Source organism: Bombus pyrosoma, linkage group LG13 (genome assembly GCF_014825855.1).
Source record: "Bombus pyrosoma isolate SC7728 linkage group LG13, ASM1482585v1, whole genome shotgun sequence".
Taxonomy (NCBI): domain Eukaryota; kingdom Metazoa; phylum Arthropoda; class Insecta; order Hymenoptera; family Apidae; genus Bombus; species Bombus pyrosoma.
In genome coordinates, this window is record NC_057782.1 from 7,639,854 (window position 1) to 7,661,424 (window position 21,571).

At 44.8% G+C, this 21,571-nt stretch overlaps 1 long non-coding RNA gene across 1 annotated transcript in view; it reads left to right on the plus strand.

The window, feature by feature from the left end:
- The first annotated feature begins 1,952 nt into the window (after nt 1-1,952).
- LOC122574312 overlaps nt 1,953-21,571 on the plus strand; it is an 80,456-nt gene continuing 60,837 nt past the window's right edge. The window contains exons 1-2 of the long non-coding RNA XR_006318986.1: nt 1,953-2,104; nt 5,912-6,954. This is a non-coding gene — a long non-coding RNA (uncharacterized LOC122574312). The remainder of the gene's footprint in view (nt 2,105-5,911; nt 6,955-21,571) is intronic.

Here is a 21,571-nt window from a genome sequence, read left to right on the forward strand (position 1 = left end):
TTTCTCCTTGGAAACCGCGTAAATATTAGCCGGCATTCCGTGGTTAATTTCCTTGACGTACCGCGAGCCTCGTGGCCTGTTATTATCGCCAAAATAAAGATAAAAGCTCACGGTAGAGAACAGAAAGAGCAAAAGAGGCGCGAGCCACCGGATAATTGCACCGGCTAAATTAAAAATTGCACTATCATCGTTCCGCTGGTGTAATGAAGATGTTGGGTCGACAGCAAGCTCCGGATGTCCAGCGTGTCGCGTCAAATAAACCTTGGAGCGTATGTCCAACCTCGCGTTGTACTCGCGAGCGTGCATTTAACTCGCTCGAGGAAGAATGCGTTGCGCGTAGCTCGCGTGCAACGCTGCACCCTAACGCATCCCCTTAGCAGCGGGCCGAAAAGCGTTCCGCGCGTGCCTGCGCCTCCTAAGCGAGCGCGTTATTGCGCCCGACATTCTGAACGCGCGTTTCTTCCCTTTTTTCGTTTCTTCCTTACGCAACTGCTCGTTCTCGTAGGAAAGGACGCGCTTTCTGATCGTTTACTTAGTCGATGGGTTTTGCTTATCCATCTTTCGATACGTTTGCCTCAACGTGATGGAATAAAAATATTTCCAGCCAGCGATCCTTCTCACGCCATATCGTGCGAATTTAATCTTTACCTGTGTAATTCTCGATTTTTCGAGTCGGATTTTTCAACTCGTCATTGGTGCTGGTTATCTTTGAAAACGATGAATTGCGAATTCTAATTTCTAAAGTAGCATATAGAGCCAATGACGTCTGACATGTTCGCAATACACGATACACAAGGAATTAATTACTATTACGAAGAATTACTATTTACTTGCTGTAAAAATTTGTTCGACAGTTTAAAAAACATGGAACCCTAGAACCGTAACATATCGAGTTCCTGAATTGTCAAATGAATTAGCTACGCGTGTGAGTCAAATTTTCATCCACGTAACTTTCAAGCTTTAAAATCGGATTTTCGTCGTGATCGGTGAGTCTCGTCGCTTTCGGTACCGATAGCGAAGATTTTAATTCGCCAAACGATATATCGGTGACAATGTTCTTCTAATGCGCGGAGGATACACGATATACAAGAAATTAAATATGCGTTACGCGGGGGCTAGATGGCTGACGAGAGAGTCGGCTCGGTGGTATTGGATTTATTCGCAGGGGCGTTCTCTGCGGCGACGAGAGGAAATCTGACTTCGCGTGGAATTTTTTAATTAGCAAAAGCAAAATCCGATGCCACGACGGCTTGTTACGCTCTCGTCGGATAAAGTCATCGACGTGTATAGGCGTACCGTGGCGTTAACACGATCTAGTCGGAAACCGGCGTCGATATCGTCCGGTAATCGTCCCGCCATCGATTTAACGATGCGTAACATTCATTATTGATACACTTAGTCGCCTGATGCGTGCCCAGGGACTGTGTTTCAAAGTGGTGTTCGCGTGTTACGTTACGATTTCACCGACAATAGTTGTATCTCGTCCAAAGGCAGTGGCCAATTGCGAATGGAAATGTAAAGAAAGAACGCACGTACGACCGCGAAAGAAACGATAGCGGCAAGATGCGAGTACACTTGCTTTGAAAGTTTCTAAAATAGATGGTTATTATCGTCGTTCGGTTAAGAGAATGTCTGGACTAAAATATATTAGATATAAAATATATATCGACTTTATAGCTCTATCGATCTAGAGCCGCGCGCTTTATAACATACATCTGTTACGAAACTGTGCATGTTTCTTTATTTAGAATGACCAATATGTCGAACTGCACTTACCTTCGTGTTACGAAAAGCATTGATTCTATAGAGAATATTTTATTAAAGATCACATATATCGAACGATCGAAGGTATCTCAAGACTTATTGGCAGCAGAATATACATATACTCGCCAGTGTAGATCAAACGTTTAAACAGAATGCAGGAAGAATTGGAAAACGTTTTCTAAATCCAGTCATCAAAGTCGCTTGATATCGCAGGTGTCTCTGAATAACGAAAGCATCGTGGACAATCATCGTTGAAGATGGTCAAGATCCTTCCAAGTTCTTGAACGAACTCGTATCCTCAAAATCAGGATCGTTAAAATATTATTGAGATCAGCTTGAGGTAAGAGGATCATATAGCAGTAATTGATCTATAAACGCATTGATAATTTTATTGATAAAACAAAGGATTACGAACAATGTAGGACTCATTAAGCCTGTAAAATATATGGATCGATGAAAGAAACGATTAAGTGAAAACCATTAAAATAATTGTTACCCATGTTGCGAAGATAGATGTAAATCTCTTTATGAAATAACTAGGTGAATTTTCGGAATAGCGTGGCCGCCGTGGAACTCCGAAATTGCGATAGGATTACATCGCATATAGGTGCGCTAGATTAAATTAACGAGAAACGCTTATGTCAATGTGTGAACGTTCAGCGAATCGTGTATCGATGCCGGTAACCTCAAAAAAGTAACTACGAAATGATGGACAGTATCGTAGGATTGGAAGATCGAAGCGTACATCCATCGATCCATCGTCACATTTTTCTTTCTTTCAAAGAGCACATAATTATCTATCACCTATATGTACAGTACATTGACGAGATAGAATCTTGACAATTTTTTACTACGATCCGTTCGTGCTTGTACGATTCTCTTTTCTTTTTTTTTCTTTTTTTTTCAAATTGAGCGTCGATCAAATTCGCCAAGATTCGCGTAATATATCATGTAGAATAATCGTGATAAACTTGAAAATATTAAATGATGGAATGTTTCAGCCGGTATCTTTGCTTCTTTAAAACCACCCCATAGCGCAGCCCATACTCCTCCCATGGGGAGAAAGAAGGTGGCGACACGCGTAATGGGGTTACGACAGTGTTAAAAACCTCCTTTATCCGGGTTTAACGTCATCCGCTATCGCGATAAAGCCTCGGTTGGTCGCTTAAATGACTACGACTTATCCAGAATTTGTACCGTTTCTGTATCCACTCTCCTTTTTTATTGAAAGCTCTCCGACCATTACCGTGTCGTTCGATTTTCCAAGTGCTTCTACGTAGAATGTAATATCGTGCGATCTTGCGTAAATCGATTAGAAAAAGCGATTAGACACGTGTATTTAAGGCTGTAAAATATACGGCGCCTCAACTCGTTCGTATATTCATAATTTTCTACCGAAAGTCACGTTATCGATAAAAATTCCTTTTCAAATGATTCGAAGTTTAATATACTCGGACCTAGTTAATTAATTCGTAAATGCTACAATAAATACAATAACGTTTCAGTACTTTTTGTGGCCGCTTGACAAGTACCTCGGTGAGCCACCGGATGAAATAACGCGACGGCCTCTCGCAGTTAGTTAGGCGAAGATCTCTTACCAGTAAAACACTCTCTCTCTCTCTCTCTCTCTCTCTCTCTCTCTCTCTCTCTTTCTCCCTCTGAAACTCTCTTACTAGTGGCCACAGCGCAGTACACAAATGATATTCAACGAAGTGAGAACGCGTTGTCTGCTTTTAAATTTCGAATCTACGCTCGATGATCTTTGCCGGCGATGGTCGAAACGTTCCGCCAGCGAAAGATCAACGAAGGAAACAGTGTCGCGGCGTCTGCATACCGGCTGATATAACGGTACGTAGGCTCTCGCGTCGCGAATCATTCACGCCAGGCGCGCATAAGCACGTAAGTCCATACTTGGACGCATGCTTTCGTACGAATACGAAGTCTATAATGCGTGTGCGGTAGGACCGCGCGAGTGAAAGGGGAGTGGGGGGTTTGTATTCACCCCTTCTACATCCGTGGCAACACAGTGATGGTCCACGGGCGCAGCGATCAATGCCACCGTCGGCCCTCTATGCTTCATCCCCACCGATGCATAGGTCTCCATGACGACAGCATCCCTACGATCCCCTCCAGATCGGCTATAGGCTAGTTGGTGGGGTTGGAAAGCCACGAAAGGGGTGACAAAGCACCCCTATCGCCGCCGCAGCAAGGAATTCCTAGGGTGCGCGGGAGACGACCAGGGGATTTTGACCCTCTCCCGTCGAATCTCCACTTCTCTTTTCGTCTCTCCAACTACCATTGTCTCTCTCTCTCTCTCTCTTTCTCTCTCACACACGCACACACATACATACACACACCCTCTCCTTACCCCCTTTTCACCAACCCTTGTCGCTTCTCCTAGTCCTCTCGCCGTCTGCCTCCCTCTATCCCTTTTCGCCACCATCGTCTCTCGTCGTTTTCGCATCTCCGTATGCACCGAGGGTCAGGTGGGTCACTCCAGGTGGCTCGGCCCTGACACGATATCGTCGACACGATTTCTGGATCGTTGATTAGATTATCACGATCAACCTGACGAGAATTCGACGCCGGAAGGTCGTCGAGTTTTTCGCCGGGCCGCATCCCTCGTATTGCGCTTTGACCTACGCTTTCGAGATCGCCTTTAGGCAAATGATATCGATATGACTCGAGGAAATGCCTAAAGTTAATGTCGATTATCTGCTCCGTGGATGTTTACGTTTCGAGCAGCGGAGTCTCGCAGATCCTGGGACCAGATTTTCTCGGTTCTCTCAGCGAACTCGCCTGATCCGGGAATCTTCGTTAAAAACCCGAGCTGCTCATTGCGGCCACCTACGAGACTCCCTTTCGCGTGCGTGGCATAAATCAAAAAGGAAGGTGGGCGTGTGCGGCCTGTCGGCCGTCCTCGCGCCCCACAAAAGGAAGATCGCTAAGGTGGACGCGGCCAGCTACTGGAAGAGGAAAGAAGCTGGTGGTGGAAGAGGGAAAGCAGCGAGGGTGAGGGAATTCGATCCGCCTCTAAATCGAGTTACCCGGCCTGTTGGAGATAATGATATTTATGCGCGTCAAGTGTATGATGTGTGGTCCGCCACGCGTGGATCGCGCATATGTTTTCAGGGGAAAAAGAAAGACGGCTGTTCGAATGGGAAAAACATAGGTAACTGCGAAAATGTGTCGCGGGTTTGCCCCGTGAGAACGTACACAGGGTGGTATGAAACAACGATGATTTTAAAACTTTCATACCCGGTCAAAATTCTAAGGTGATTTAAAAGCAGCATCCGCCTTGGGACGTATTAAATTGATTTACCGTCGTGAATCCATCTGTTTCATTCTTATATTCAGTTTGCAAATTGGCATTCGTGATGGTTCGTCTCGGTATATAGAAAGGAATCGAATGGATTTGCGCCTGGCAGAAGCGAAGGAACATTGAAATTTATGTAGTCGCACAGGTAGCACAGTAGCGTGCAAAGGGATGCAGCAGTAAAATAGAGGAGACGCTAACGGGACACGAATGCAAGTCGGGTTATTTTTCTGCTATTGTTCTTTCTCCTTTATTACGAGACGCTTTGTGTACCTCCGCTTTTTGATACGAGTCATGTACACGCGTACTTTTGTACCGCCGCGAACCTACTAGACGACTCTGCATAATCTTAACTGAAATAGCGATATATTATTATCCTTGCGTTTAATCGCACCCGTTCCCTCTGCTGCTTCTGTCTCCAAACAACTCTCGCCACCATTGTGTCTTTTTTTATCGTTCTATCGTATTAAAAGCCGGGTTTAAAAAAGCTTCTGTTACTTTATTAAATCTTGGGTAGGTAGCCAAAACAAACAGACAGAGAATAAACCAGTGATACGGAGAATAAAACATGATTCGAGTCTGTCAGAGGTCAAACAGATCAATTTCACCTTTTTACGCAACTATCAATTTGACACTATCCAGGCACATAATTAATATTCAAATTTCTAAGGCGAATTTAATAAAGCAACCGCGATTTGTAATGGTCATTTTTCTGCGACGTTTCTATGGATTTTCTAGCGATTCGTTTAGCGATACGAACGAACGACGCAAAGGATCCAAAATGAATCGATTATCCTCGCGTTCTAACGCCTACCTGCTTTGCAATTTCAGGTGCTCGCCGCGGAAGACATCATCGCACGCACGCAGATTAAATATCGTGGGAGGTACGAGTGGCTCGATTCGCGCGACCGGCAAGCATCGCTGCGCTTTTCAATGAACGAACGTGACTCATGCTCCACCGCGACCGCGTAAATATTTATCGCGAATAATGCAACCGCGTGGGAGGAGGCTGTATCTTGCGCGCGGGCCAAACTTTGCCTCTCTCTCTCTCTCTCTCTCTCTCTATCTCTTTCCGCTCTCTCGCCGACTCCTCTGACCCTGAGGGACATTCTTGGCATGACGCGTAAGATCTGTCCCGACGAGGAACGAGGAGAGCCAAACGACGACGGCCAGAGACTAGAGACAACGGGTAGAGAAAAGCTTAGGCTGGTGAGCCACGGGGTTTTGAGCACGAAGTTTACACATTGTCATTTGGGACACGGCGCGACGAAGACGGAAAACAACGAAGAACGGCGACACTGTACGAAGGAAGCGAGAAGCTTCGCTGTTGGGCTAAGGATGGAACGAAAGGAGAGGTTCGGATCGGTAAGAGGGACAAGGTGGAAGCACAAAGCGGAAGAAAGAAAGAGCGTGAAAGAGAGGAAAGGGAGAAGAAGGAAAAGAGGGAGAATTTTAGAGAGGGTTAAACGGAGAGAGAAAGGACGACCGAGGGAGAGAATGGCAAAGACGGAGAAAGGGTAACGGAGTCCTTGGTGGACCACTAGGATCCATCCCCACGTAGCTGCCGTCTTCCGTGCAGGGGTTGCTCCGGTGGAAGGGATACTCAGGGGAAGATTAGAGGGGTGGGGGTGCTATATAAGACCGGCGCAAGGGGGGGAGAGCTCAGTTCGTCCAAGAGAAGCGTATCGGTCACGTCGTTGCCACGATCGTTCACGAGACTCTCATGGAACACGGGACTTGTCTCTCCACACATACACACACACACGACGCCGTGCTCTTGTCGCCACGAGAACAACGAGACCGGACCACGCTCTAGGATTCAAGGTGTTTTCCAGCGCATTTTCGAAGGAAACGCAGTGCAGCTACGGTAAACGGTAAGTACTGCGTCGAGCTACCCCTAGCGTAACCTTGAAACGTGCTCTCTGAGAACGGAAGCCACACGATGACACGGTGAAAACGCCGAGTATCGCAGAAAGTATCAGAGTTTCGGGTCGAATATATAGTGTACTCCGTGAGTAATCTGATATTCGCGTAAAGTTGGCGTAAATCGAGTAAAGCGCTGCTTTTCCCTCACGATGATTTATGCAAGTTTCGCGAGAGTTATCGATCGATCGATCGTGCTGGACCGGGCCTGCCGCTGTAGAAGTCGTGCGTAAATTACGCTACCCGGCACTCTCATCTTTGTAAAATGTTTATGTATCATCGAAGCTACACTCGTATATCTTCTTTGTACTCGTGCTACGTCTCCGTTGCGTTTGGTCTTCGCGGTGGAATTCGTTTATTCCAAGGCAAAGTAATCGTTGATATCGCGGCGAACCGCATCGTGATGTTTGTCCGCGAAGTTAACGTCGTTAGAACTTCACCGGGAATTAAAAGGAGAACGTGTTAACGATAGCAGAACTATGTCAGAAAACTTGTTTGCATGCTATTTTTGTATGGAAAAAATTATCTCGAGAAAGATGTGAAAACCGTTGTGGCCTTCCAGAGCACAATTCCATGAATATTATTGCAATTAACAACAGGCGTATCGACTTATGAACGTTAATAATACGTAATTTGAACAGCGGGCGATAGTTTCACTGGGCCGAACTAATTTTAATGAAATCATTTGTTCGTACGTCGATCCATCTGGTTAGAAACGGTAGATGCGGGATTAATTTTAATCGTATCAGTAACATTCGAGCGGGCATCGATATTTACTGTTAGATTCGACAACATTAAAAGTTACTAATGGGATTCGATATATTCGATTCGCGAATAAAATTGGAAAACTCGTATTGAAATGAACGTTGTCGTCGAAGTCCATCGAAACACTGCGCGGACTCGTTTTAGATTGTAGTTTATCGCGTTGTATCGTTTCCGTCGTAAGGAAAACGATTACACGGGCCATTAGAACGATCGTTTCGTAGTTTTCCAAGGAAACGGTTATAAGTCACGTTGTAATAAACGACAGAGCGACCTGCAAAGATACCTGTCCTTCTTTTTATACTCGGCATCGAGCACAATTTAATCGGACAAAAGGGGATTTCTTGTCTTATCGAGATAACAACTGGATGTTAAATAACCAACCGATGTTACACGGTATTCGTCGGAGAGGAAGAGGAGGATTAACGCGCGCGAGTTCCACCCGCGATATAATATTTGCCAGCTGCGGCAGGAAGTCGAGTAAATGAGTATTTTCACTGAATGAAATTGTCTGGCGTACGAGTGCGACATCCGTTTACCGAGAGACTTCCGATTCGTTTCGCCTATGCTTTTCGTGCCTATGCGGTTACGATATTAATACATCCAAACTGGGTCAAACGTCGAACCTTCAAAATAGATATTTTGCGCGATTCTAACGTGACAGTCAAACATTATTTCCCGATATCATTTCCCGATAAAAATATGATCTCTATTTCGGTTAGTCTTTTCCGTTTTATCGTTTACTCGCGGCTGATTTATCGAGCGAGTCTGCTTTCAGATTTCAAAAAAACACGCACTTTTCCAATTATGTCACGGTTTTTAAACGTTTTAAATTAAACCGGTCGTTGAACAAAGTAATCTCGCATTCACGTTTCGCTTCGAGGAAAAAGTACACCGTTTGCAGCACACTTTCGCAAACCGCCAGGAAATTAAGCGCAGGGTCTTTTCTTCTTTTCCCTCTTTTTTCTTTTTCTTTTTTTTTTTTTTTTTAATTTAATTCGCGGTCAAAGCCGCATAGTATCCACTTAAAAAAATGTATTTTAACCTGCTGTGCAGCTCGTAGCGAAAATATCAAACTTCGCCTTTCATTTTTCTTCGCGTACCACTTTCGGGTGTCACTTGCAAATTTCTAGCCGCGTCTCCTCGAGTGTGTAGCTTAACTGAAATATGCGCTTTGTCGGGTCACGCTGAACCCGCCTTAATCCTGTTAACCTATCAACACATTCAAAGCCTTTTACGCCATACAAAGATATCTTCATTCTCAATCCCATTAAATCCCTCCATCCGGGAGTTTGAGACACGATGCCTTTAATGTCAAAGAGAATAATCTTTTATGGCGTGTGTTATTTGTTCGTTGGCGCGGCGATTGTACGACGTGAATCGACACGGTCTGTTCTTTCATTTTAACGAATATTTTGGATCGTTTAAACTCCCCGATATTTCGATAAATTTGGAAATTGGATTGTGGATAAGAGGGTTCGATGAAACTTCAGTTTGGTATTTCAGCCGCGCAATAATTAACCCCCTTAGGTGACGCTAATGAAAAATCGATTTTGCTTTTCCGAAGCATTTCATAACTTTTAGCTACACTTTTTCAATGGCAATCTTCTTTTGTAATAACAATAAAAAATATTTGCCTGTCTGTGTGCAGAATTTAATAAGGAAACGAAACATTGTGTATATTCAACGATCAGAAAGTTCCTCCCCCTCTGTTCATCTTGGAGGCTCTTTTCATCGAAATTCTTTTTCGTACGATGGCAACGTGAAGAGCGTCCTACCGTTAATTAATACTAATATGACCGTGCCTCATTAACGGTTACATTCATTAAATATTCACACCACGCAGACAGCTTGTATCCGAGCCGCATCGATTCAATCGTATTGTGAAAGAGAGGCAGAATGAGAACTTGTCATCTCGTACCTTTCAGCCGTGTTTCCCTTTGCCTCGCGACTCGGATTCAGCCGCATTCACAATAAAACTGACGTGATCTCAAGGAATGAGCCGCGTTTCGCTTTCCTTCCTGGAGCCCGTTCGCGGAATAACAAAGCCTTGCGAAGATTGATTAGGAGGACAGAATAGTTTACTTTTCAACTAGATTCGAATACTTTACATTAAAAAGTTATTTAAATTCGCCATACAAACCTTAGAAATTTGAATACACGGGAATTAAAACATTTGGCAATTCGAATAGTTGGAAATTAAAAAATTGGAGAGTTTGAATATTTGCAAATTAAACAATTTTGAGATTACGAATATTTGAAAACGTAGAAAGCTTGGAAATTTATTTAAAAAATTGGAGAAACGTTTGAACGTTTAATGCACTAAGGAATTTGAAAGTTTCGTATTTTCATTTGTGTGGTTTACTCGACAAGATTCGAAGTAACAATAGAAAAGTTGTATCCGCTACAGGAAATTTATGTGTTTGTCTGACGCGAACAGAGCTACACTTTCCGAGAGTTGATCCGGTGATTCATTAATCTCTTTTTTTGCCAGGTAAATATATCGACCGTTTGCAAAGTTTGACCGAGTCAAATCGGTCCTCGAGTCCGTGTTCGAAAGGCTAAGCGAATTCTTAGCGAAATTCCGCAAACTCCATTCCGAAATTGTTCTCGTCGATGGAGATGAATCCTCGGTATGGAACTCGGTAGAGAGGCAGCTGCGATCGATTCCATACGGTACAAAGTCGAAAGTTTATTTAACAGGGCCACTTTGCAACACCTAGTTCCTGCACGGACATTAAATAATATCCTGTTAGCGTAAAGTGGACACAGAGTTTATCCACCGAACTGAACTCTGAATTAATATTGTTCGTATAGAGAACACGGGGGAATAATAAATATAAAGCCGCGATGCTGTTAGCTTTTTCATTCGAATTTACGCATTAGCTTTGTTCCATTGTACAATTCGTATTCTTGTCAGCTCTCACGCGATTCCGTTAAAACTATAATTTCTCTTGTCGTGTCCATTCAACGAATTAATTTCGCCGCACGCTGCGCGCATTTCTCGATTCGTTTGAAACGTTTCACGTGTGTCGAGCCACCTTTCGTGGTTCTCGTTCCTCGCCGATGCTCTCCCCTTTGCCCCACTTTTCCCGTGAAAAAAGAAAGAAAGAAAGGGGAAAAAAAAACAACAGCTTCGTTTCCACTCTGACGGAATAGTAATAAAACGAGCGATCGTGCGGGTGTTCTTCGTCGAATCATGGAAGCTAGATTTATCGTTCCTCGGTGACGCGCGACGTTCATCCTCGCCATGGTCTGTATGCGATAGCTGGCTTTTCCATCCCAACAGAATCGCCTTTTCTCGCGGATTTTATCGCGTATTGATTCGGTCGCATCGTCATCACCGAATGACTTGTTTTATTCGGCCTGCCTGTAACGTATACCGAGGCTCCGCGATCGCAGCTAGAAATCGGCGTTTCGTACAGGACGCTTCGCACAATGGCCAGGCCGCTGACAATGGCGTCGTTAGCGATGGCCTCGGGCTGCTCTCTATCCCTCTACCTACCCTCCGTTCCTCACCTTCTCGCGCTATATCACCCTCTGTATACCTCTCTTTCTCATCCTCCCACCCCTTATAATTCCCCTTTCTCTCTGTTTCTTTCTCTGTATATACACGTCGCACAGCGTCTTGCTTCCACCCTCTCGATCTTTCTCCTTTCTCTCCTTCTCTCCATCAACCTTCATTTTCTTAAACTCCCTCCTCCCTTCCCCCGTCCCTTGCCACCCCTTTTCTCTACTTACGTATCTCCGATTCTCCGTCCCTTTCTCCGGCTTTTCCCCTATTAGCTGCGTCTTTGTCTGACCCGCGTGGCAGCGTGAAATGCAAACGTTCAGGTTCAAAGCCGACGAAGAGGAGCTTAGCGCCGGCGCTAACCGAACACCTACCACCTACCTCCGTCTACGCTACCGACCGGGAGCACCTCTGCCAGCGATATCTGTAATGATCTTTCTGCCAGCCGTGTATCGCGCCGTGAACCGCTCGAACAACCACCGTTCCGTCACCTATTTCTCCTCTGCTTCCTTCGTTTTTCTTTCTTTACTTTCTTTCAGCGACGTCCCGAGGAAACGAGATTTTCAAGGGCTTTAAAAAAGCTGTTAGTACACGGAGCCAGATTGAAAAGTAGCATTTCAAAAGTAGCATTACGCTCCTTCCTTATTTCCCTGCACGTTTTATTCGAACTACACCGACAGCCATAAGTATTAGGCTACTTACTTGTTATATTCGTCGGAGAGCCCTGACAAATTCTACTTTATTTAATATTTTACCCGTGGCTCCGTGGTGTTTCCCAAGGTTGTTGAGAATTTTCGTTTACTCTTGGAAACTCGTTACAATCTCGCAGACGGACGCAAATAGAACGTATCACTCATTCGCTGCACCGCTGACAAATATCAGAATTTGCTTTGATGTTTGAGTAACTTCTTACGGGTTGTGTAAGTGAACTCTGGAGAATTGCGTCGATGTCGCATTTCCACGTTTGCTACGCTTCGATGCTGACGTATCTCTGCATGACCTAATACGATACGAATAAAGTAACAGATTTATATGGAAACAATTAAAAGTTGATAAGAACGGGCGAATCATTCGCTAACTATTATCGGCAATCTTAATATTTATAGACAGCGTGTACGTGTTCCGTGATTCTATCGACTAAAAACGCGAAAGACTTTATTCTTGGAATCAGAGTAATTAATTTAATTCCGTTGTTTATCGCGACTGGGATCCGGAAACTTCTTTGATATCGTGGCGTAATTTAATTAAAAGATCGCAAAGATACCAAGTGAATTTACAGTCTGCGGAAATTCCAATTCGAGCTGCAAAATGATATAATAAGTCATTTTTAATTTCCCCTTATGAAGGTGCGTGTTCGCCCAAGCAGTCAGCGGCAGCAGCTGATTAAAGTCCTCCCGTGGTTGCGCTTCCATTCTCTGCGGCTTCGCTAAATCCATACTAATTCGGCGAAGAAAAGACAAACGGTCTGGACGCAAATCCTGGCTAGCTGGGTAGCTTAGCGCCGGCGCCATCCGAATCTCTGCAACCTCCAACTACTCTATCGACTGGAAGTACCTCAGCCAGTGATATCGTGTAATGATGTTGGCGCGATTCACGCGCTCGAATCCGCCGTCGAGAACCAGTAAAACGAAAGAAAAAGAAAAAGCGAAAAGAAATAGAAAGGGAAGGAACGAAAGAAAGAAGGAAAAATGAAAAAGAAAGGATGAAATTCCTTCTTCGCGCGGTGGATGGATCGGGCGTACCTTTTAACGCAGATGACAGGGGAAATCTGGAGAACGACACTGCGGCAGAGAACGGTTTCACACTTAAAAGCCATTACTCGCCGGAACTTTCGCCAGGCTCCCTTTAGTTTTCCTACCCCTCTCTTCTCTCTTTCTTTTTCTTTTTCTTTCTTTTTTTTCTTTCATTCGTCTGCTTTAACGTCTCGCTTTTCCGACTTCTCGCACGCCAACTCCTCGAACGCTGCATGACGACCATGATGGACCAATCGACACGGTTTAGTTTCCGTTGCTTTGAGAGAACAGTCATCGTTTCCCCGAGAGAAATTCTAATCGTACGACGCTTTGATGTATCGCTCTTTTGATCTCTTTTTCTTCGCGAATCTGAAGATATGACGCGGTAGATCGTCGAGAAGATTCTTCATTTTGTTCAATCATTTTACCCTATGCCATTCAATTCTGTGTGTAATTCGGCCAAGACCGGGATAATGAACAGCGAGTGTAGCTCCATCCTACTTAGAAGGTTAATTAACCGCGGAGGTAACTCGAGAGGTTGGAAAAAGAGAAAATCGCGGTTGGCAAAAGGACTGACCAATGGGAAACCCGCGGAATGATACCGTCACGCTGTGCAGCTTTTCCGTTTGACTTACATCCCCGTTTTTTCTCCGTGGCGATTTCGTTCTAAATTCTCGGTCTAGATGAATTTCACGGCCCTTTACTCCCGCAAGTAACCGCGTTTGATATTATTCGTCCGTATATTATTCGCAGGATTTCATTTCGACGGCTCGTTGCGTTTCTCATGAAAATTCAACGCGCGAGCCCTCTCCCTCCGTCGTCTCTGACATTCTTTCGCATACGCCTGAAATTGATGCACCAGCCTGCATTTTTTCTCTCTCTCCCTCTCTCCCTCTCTCTCTCTCTCTCTTTCTCTCTCCTTCGATCAAATTCTGGGGTAAAGAGATCGCGACGCCTAGGATCACAGACGAATATAACACGAACGCGTAGCCGCGAGAAAAATTTCATGAAAGCGAGAAAGAGGAAACGAAAGGGAAGATAGATCGATCGATCGTGTGGCAAGTGTGCGAACCCTGGCAAATTATCGCCAAGGATAACAGAGGGTGTCTGTCCTTCGACATCCTTGGTTGGGGCCGAAGTTTGTCTTTGTAAGGAAAGAATCGAGGTACGAGTAGAGGATCGCTAACAGGATTTTCAGATTAGGGTAACACGGTCTTGGTAATTGTTTCCGTGTCTCTGTTCAATTCCAAAGAGCCTGAAAATGCTATTGGAGCGTAGCAGAATCCCTTTTCACGGGGGTAAAGTTGAGCAACGGTCTACTCGTTTCATCGCTCTTTTTCGCCGACCTTTTGAATTAACCCGCTAACCCTTAACGACCGAACGTTTCGTGATAGATTTCGAGGTTTAGATTCGTTCGTTGTCTATCTTTGTTTCGACGTAGTCGTACGTATTGCGTAAAATCGATCCATAAACCGAAGAACAGGAAAAAGTTGCAACTATTTTCCCAATTAATTGCGTAATCTGCTCTCGTTTGTACCACCTTTGCGTAACAAATGAATTCATAGGAGTAATTTTTTTTTTTTTTTTTTTAGAATCGAACAATAATCGCGTACTTATGTAACGAAATTGAGAAATTGATAAAAAGCGGAATTCGTATCACAACATTTCATCGATATATCTGTATAATTAGACTAGAGCTCCGTTTGTACGAACTTGATAATTGTACAATTGAAGTTCGCATAATGGAAGTCTCTATTAGTTTGTCCCGCTATCTATAAGTTTTCGTACGTACAATAGGAGGAGTTCACCGTCGTACAAGCGAAGTGAACCGACAGAAGCTCATTTAATCGTGCATGTTAATCGAACATTTCATTGAAATGAAAGAACGTTCCTGTACGATGTATATAGTTGTAGTATGCATATTTCTGACCGAAGAATGGAGGGACGAATTGGAAGTTGGAACAGAAAAATCTTGCATGGAGCATGGATGTTGAATTCAGGTGGAAAATGTGGAGCATCGAAATCTTAACTATTTCGATAAAACGACGGTATGTGGGCAATAATGTTCCTCTCGGTGGAACGATTCACCAGAGAGCAGAGATTTCACGAACGATTCGCGGCCAACAAATTGTTTTCCGCACTCGACCAGGCAGCCAACCATCCCCTCGTACCACCACTGTTTTCTACAGCGTATCGGAAAGCTCTTTGCGGTTAGTTCGGACGCGACGTTACCCCATTTTTCTTTTTTTTCTTTTTTTCTCCGCGACTATTAACCATCCCCTTTCATCCCTCTTCCGGGCTGTCTGCTCGTGGTTTGCCGAAAGTACCCGGTGGCTCTCGCACTCATTAGCCGCGTTTCAAATTGAGCGTAATCGATACTCGATCGAACGTCACCTCTCAGACGTCTTCGTTTCGGAAGACGACGAGTGAGCGATGAAAAAGGAGGGAAGGAGAAAGAGGAGGGAAAAAAGAAGGGCCAAGGTAGTAAACGGTATTTCGAGATGGAACAAAGAAACCTCGAGAGTCCTCCGGGTGTATCGGCTGGAAAAGTGGCTGTTTTACGAACACAACGGAATATCAGAAGTCGTGGCGCGCGCGAGTGCAAACTCGCCGGATAACAGCGAAAAGCCTGAGCCGGAAAAGGGAAAAGAAGGAGGGACAGTGTGTTCTCTTACTCGTGACGAACATGGTGTAACGTTTCAAAGAGTTTCGTGGGATCAAACGATTTCCTGCCACCTTCCCCGGTTCGGCTAACTGTCTCGGTGATAAAACGAGTATCTTACGGGCTCGATTTTCGAGATTGGGTGACCGGGAAAACGAAGTGGACATCGAACAGTACGTTCGAGTACGTCTTTTTGATTTTATCTTTCAATTTGCTTTGTTCGATTTATCGTTACGTTTTTACCGACGATCGAAGGGCTCGTAAGAAAAATCACCCTTGCTCGAGTTTGGGTGAATTCAGGATGTTCATGATAGTTTTGAAGGACTAAACAGAAGCGAAAAGCTTTGAACAAGAATATTTGCATTTTTGTCTTTTAATCTTTCTTACGACAGACTATTTCCAAGCTTTCCATTGATCGGTGTTTTGGTAAATCTGGTTTCATTGTACTACGAAATCAGCGCAAACACTAGTAGATAAATCGCTGAATTTTGCGTCGAACTAAATTGAAAATAAACCACGTATGATCCAGTTTCTCCGCCATAGAGCAGCCTGCTCGAATCAAGCGCGATTTTCCCTTTATCCCGAGATTTCGAGCAACCCGTGACAGCGAACAAAACCAGGTGCAACGCAATAAAGTGGTTGCTCTCGTCATACAAATGTTCCAATGGGGAAAAAAGATTGAATAGAGGGAAACCGAAGTTGAATCTCTGCGCGAGCACCACTCTTGATCCGTTGATATCCCGGTAGCCTGTTCATCGAAACTTTGAAAGATAACTCGCGCGTATCAAACGAACGATCGAGTTCCGTGAACAAGAAGAAAACGCGTGGTTCTCGTTAAGTGTCTTGGACGAATCGATAGTCGTCCACTTGCTACGTCTGTACACCGTGGTCGCGTAAGAAAGTAGAAAAATGGGAAGGATCAGAGAGAAAGGTGAGGCAAAGAGAAGAGGAAGAGAGTAGTACTTCGAAATCGAACAATGAAAACTCGAGGGTCCTTCGGGAGTAGCAGCGGGAAAAGTGGCTGTTTTACGAACACAACAGAGTGCAAGACTCGTCTCACGCGGGCACAATGTGACGACTTGAGAGGAACAAGTTGAAGAAGTGGAAGTATGTTCGGCCTGTGAAGGCGTTTCGCCTCGCTTCTGCTCGCCTCGGGGATTTCGACGACGCGTTCTAAACACGTTCTCTGGATCAACCACGATACACTCGATGCCAACGAGCGACTCTTCTATTCAACTCTGTTATTTCGAGTTTATTATCGAGTACCACCCGTATACGATCATTCCGTGCAGAGATTCTGTTTCGTGTTCTTTTTTCGCTCTCTCTCTCTCTCTCTCTCTCTCTCTCTCTCTCTCTCTCTCTCTCTCTCTCTCTCTCTCTCTCTCTCTGTCGGCCGAGGTAGACGCGTAAATTCACTGGATGCTGTCGCGAACAAATGCCGGTCTCGTCTCTAACGAGGCCAGACATCGAACTTTGTTACATATATACCAGACACTATTTACAACGATTTTTCGACACGGTACAGATCTTGTTGGTCGAGGCGTGCGACTTTGCCCCGTAACGTCCCTGACAGTTCGTAGCGTGGAACGGTTTAATAATTCACTCGCAGTTGGTTAGGTTCAATCGTGAATGCCGACGAGATCTCAGGCAAGCGACAAGTCTGCGAACAGTTAGGCAGCTAACACCGCGGAACTCAATTCTTGGAGTTAGTCGGACGAATGGGTGGTAACGAGTTAACGGTGTCGGTCGACTAAACTCCAACCTAGTCGCACCTGCGTGCCGACTTTATTCTCTGGCAAACGTCGCAGCTTCATTCATCATCTTTCACCGTCGTAGTACAGTCGTTGGGGACGAGGCGATGGCGGTTTGAATATCCGTGTTTCACGCCGGCAGATACGCGACGTTAATTGTGAAAATTTCGAACGTAGCCGTGGTATATCATCGTTTGGTCGGACAACGCGTCCGTTTGACCATCCTCCACCCCTGACGTGTGCTTGCCAGTGTCCCTGGGTCTCTCGGTTTTTTCATCCCAACGTGCACCAAGCTCGCCACGATCGATCTTTGTCACCACCTGCGAGCAAACAGCCGCACGCACGCACACGCGTGCGCGCTTTCCAACGTCCGAACAGGTTTTCGCTTGTGTGTGCCCGTGGCAAACACAGGTCCCAGACAATGCAGACGGGACGAAGGATTCATATTTCCCGATGCACGCTGGCCAGAACGCCAGCGAACGAACAGAGAAAGAGAGAGAAGCAGAGATAAAGCGAGAGTGGGAAAAAAAGAGGGTGTGAGAGGGGAAAAAAGCAGGGCGCGAAAGTCGCTGCAGACCGTGGAAACTTCGGAATATGGAGACGGAATAGCCGATACCGAAGAGACGAGGGAACGTCGCGGCGCTGCCAGTCGACAAGTGGAAAAAAAGGAAGAGAAAGATCGCATGGGTGGAGAAGCGTGCAAATATTTTTCCAGTCCTAGGAAAATCGAGCCTTCTCTTTCCATGCTTTCCGCCTCTCGCTGCCTTACAATCTCGATATCTCTATATTTGCTTCGGCTTCTCGTTTCGTTTTCCCTTACTTTGTTCTCGCCTCTCTTGGTCTCTTCCCCTCGCTTCTTCCTCCTTCGCCGTCGCCACCATCTTAAATTCTTTAAACGGGCAACTTTCTCGATACCAAAGACTCTTTAATTTCTTTTCCATTCTTGCTGCGAGCGCGCGTTCTCCCTTGTTCGCAGCGTTTCTTTCTCATTTCACGCGGCAGGATGTCCCTTTGAACGCGTGCACACAAACGCCGCAATAAAAAATGACGATTCAGAAACCCGATAATCGAGGAACCTCAGCTGCTCTACAGATTTTCGATCACCCCTGAACCAGAGATGCTCCCGTTGCCCCTGACTCGTGATTCTTCCACAGAATGTGGTCCATTGTGCGTGCATCTGTTGAAGCCTACGCTCGACCCACCTACGAAAGAGTCTTTGATGTGTGATAAGCAGCTTTTCCTTTCGTGATAGATCCTCGAGGAAAGAAAGTCGAGGTATTTGCGATGCCAGATCGATTCAAACCCGATTTGTCGCAAGTGTGTATTTTTAATGTATCGATAGAATCGCAACGAATGATAGCCATTGCACAAGTTCTTTCGAACACATCTGCCGCGAATCGAAAAGTCTAATTGCAAACGTAAAAATGGTAGAGAGAAGCGGAGGGACTTGTCGATAACCGTTTGAGTCGTCAGCTGATTTCAGCAGCCGTATATTTTCTCATTTAAACAGTTAACCGTGAAATTTAGAAATCTCTCGTGGGATTAGGTCACGAAGCGCGCAAATAAATCCACACGACGACCAGTGTACGCGTCAGACGCACCGAAATAAAGTTTTTCTTTGACATGGATAGACTCGTCGAACGCAGTGAACCGGTTCAAGAGAAAAATATCGGGCCGAACAAACGTCGCGAGCTTTGCTACTGTTTGCTCGTATTCCTCTTGTTTGTAGCGACTGTTATCATTAAGACAAGACACAGGGTCTGGCTGTATTATTGAAACACGAATAACCTTCTGCGATTGTTTTCTGGGCGCGCGATACGCAAGCTCTTCTTCATCTACTGGAAATGACAGCGCGTAAAACGCGAAGTGACATGACGCGAGATACATTATTCGCACAGTGTAGCAAATATTCTCTTCTTTGCGTCATTGTCGGCGTTTTTGCGATCGGTATAGCGAAACAAAGATAGATGACACGATTAATATCCCAGCGTTTCGAGTCCCTCGAGACGACCAGACGTTATCATTCTCATTAATTAATATTGACTTATATCTATCCGAAGTTCATTTTAATGTTCGCGAATCGCGCTAATGGAAACGTCTCGTTAACACGTATTTCCAATTGCACTGGCCTGGTTTCGCTTGATTAAGGACAATCTCAGTCCGCATTAAGGACAGTCTTAATTTGGCCCGCGGTTGAGAGCGATAGTTTCCACTCCATACGTCACTCCAGCAGCGTACGTATTATCTGAAACTTCTTGCACCATCGAACCAACAGATCCTTATACGTCTATGGAAAATTCAACGATGAGAAATTTACCGTATACGCGTAATGTTAAGAAATATATCAAATATCCAAAGCAAAGAACTTGTTACGATGTCTAATAAGCGAAAGGAATCTCCATTTAGATATTATTTTTTTAAATCATTTTGACGAAGATGTAAAGTTAACATTTTCAAATTGTTGTTGCCACGAGAATCGTTCGAATACAACTTTTGAATGGACAATCGAAGCATTGAACTTTCGAAGTACAATTTATAAATTAACGATATTAGGGTCTGGTCTATTCGTTACCGAGACTGACGATCACGAGATATAAAAGAAGGTAAAAGAAGACACAGAAGTGTTTGCACAAGCGGTTGGATACTTTTGTGAGCCACTGTATTTGACGCGATAGCAATTGTATGATCGAAACGTGTGACATGTTTCTTCTTAGAAGTAGGTTTCTGCATGTAATGTTAATTCGATGGTCAGCGGGCAAAATCTTGTACATTTTCAGCTTGTTCCGCGCGAAGCTCTTTCGCGAACGAGTCAACGACATTTCGCCGAGAGAAGGTTTCCGTTTCCGCGACCGAGTCTGACAAGGCACGCGCGGTTAATTAAAGCCTGGGTCCCTGGGTTAATTAGCGAGACGTCGATACCGCGTAATTAGCGATTATTACCGTCGAAATCTCGCGGAAAGAGAATGTCTCTCGCGGCGAGAAGGCGGCGGCCTGGTTACACATACCGACAAATTTTAATTAATTCAATTCGCCACGAGTTTCCATGAAGCCAGCGCGCGATGGTTACACCACCTGGACTAACCCTTTCGATATTGCCGATGAATATATTCAGAAGAAAATCCTGTCGAATTTTACGTGTATTTTGCAGCGTATTTTGGTTCGATGATCGAACAACTTAACAAACTTCCAATTTGTTCTTATCGAATAGGTCTGAGGTGATTAGGTCGTGATAGGTACTGAGGGAACACTCGGATATGTTTAACAATAAATATTTATTAACAATATATTCTATGCGTACACTTACGCGTGGAACTCGCGGTTACTATTATCGGTTCGCGGTTACCAATTCGACTACTGGTCGATGTGTTCCGATGCGCGATGTGAGGTCGGACGATGATTGCTCAAGATGCCGAGGAACTTGGATCAAGCGACGACATTATGTAACGATTCCCGTGTAGCGACTGACTTTCCGTCACGATGATGCTGCGAAGGAGAAACCGTGATGGGGTGTGTCTAAGGATGCGAGAACCATCGGATTCGTTGAGGAAAGCCATGGTTCGAAAAGTGAGGGAAATGGACGTGGTTGTTAATTGGCTAATTTTGTGTTGGTCGTTGAAAAAGGATGCTAACTGCCCTTGAGAGAATGTTGCTAGCGGGAAGCATCGTACGTGAGAAAAAGCAGATTTCTCGTGTCTTCCCGTAGTAGATGATAGACTAAGGATCTGTTAAGAGAAAGAGTATTTGTCCCTTTGGAGGACCTTAGCTAAATAAATCCTAAGATTTAAAGCGGATCCTTAGGGTAGCTGAAAATATTCTGTAAGAATGTATCGACATCTGGCAGTCATCTTATCCGAAGAGTCGGATCTTTGTGTAGCGAGCCACGGGATAGAAACCGTTGGAAAGTTTACTGTCGAGTGCCGCTACAGGTCTACAGAGCAAAATGGAAGAGATCTTTGAAAAACCGCCATATGTAGCGAATAACCCGAAAGAGGAACCAAAAACTAAGTAACTAGGATTTCTACGTTATGTTTCTATTTTTATCGTGTGAAATGGTACATTTACAATTCCATCATATCGCTATGAACCTGCCTTAGTTTTACAACGCCGATTCATCTTCGGTTGTTTTACGACGCTGCAAGCGGAGGGTTG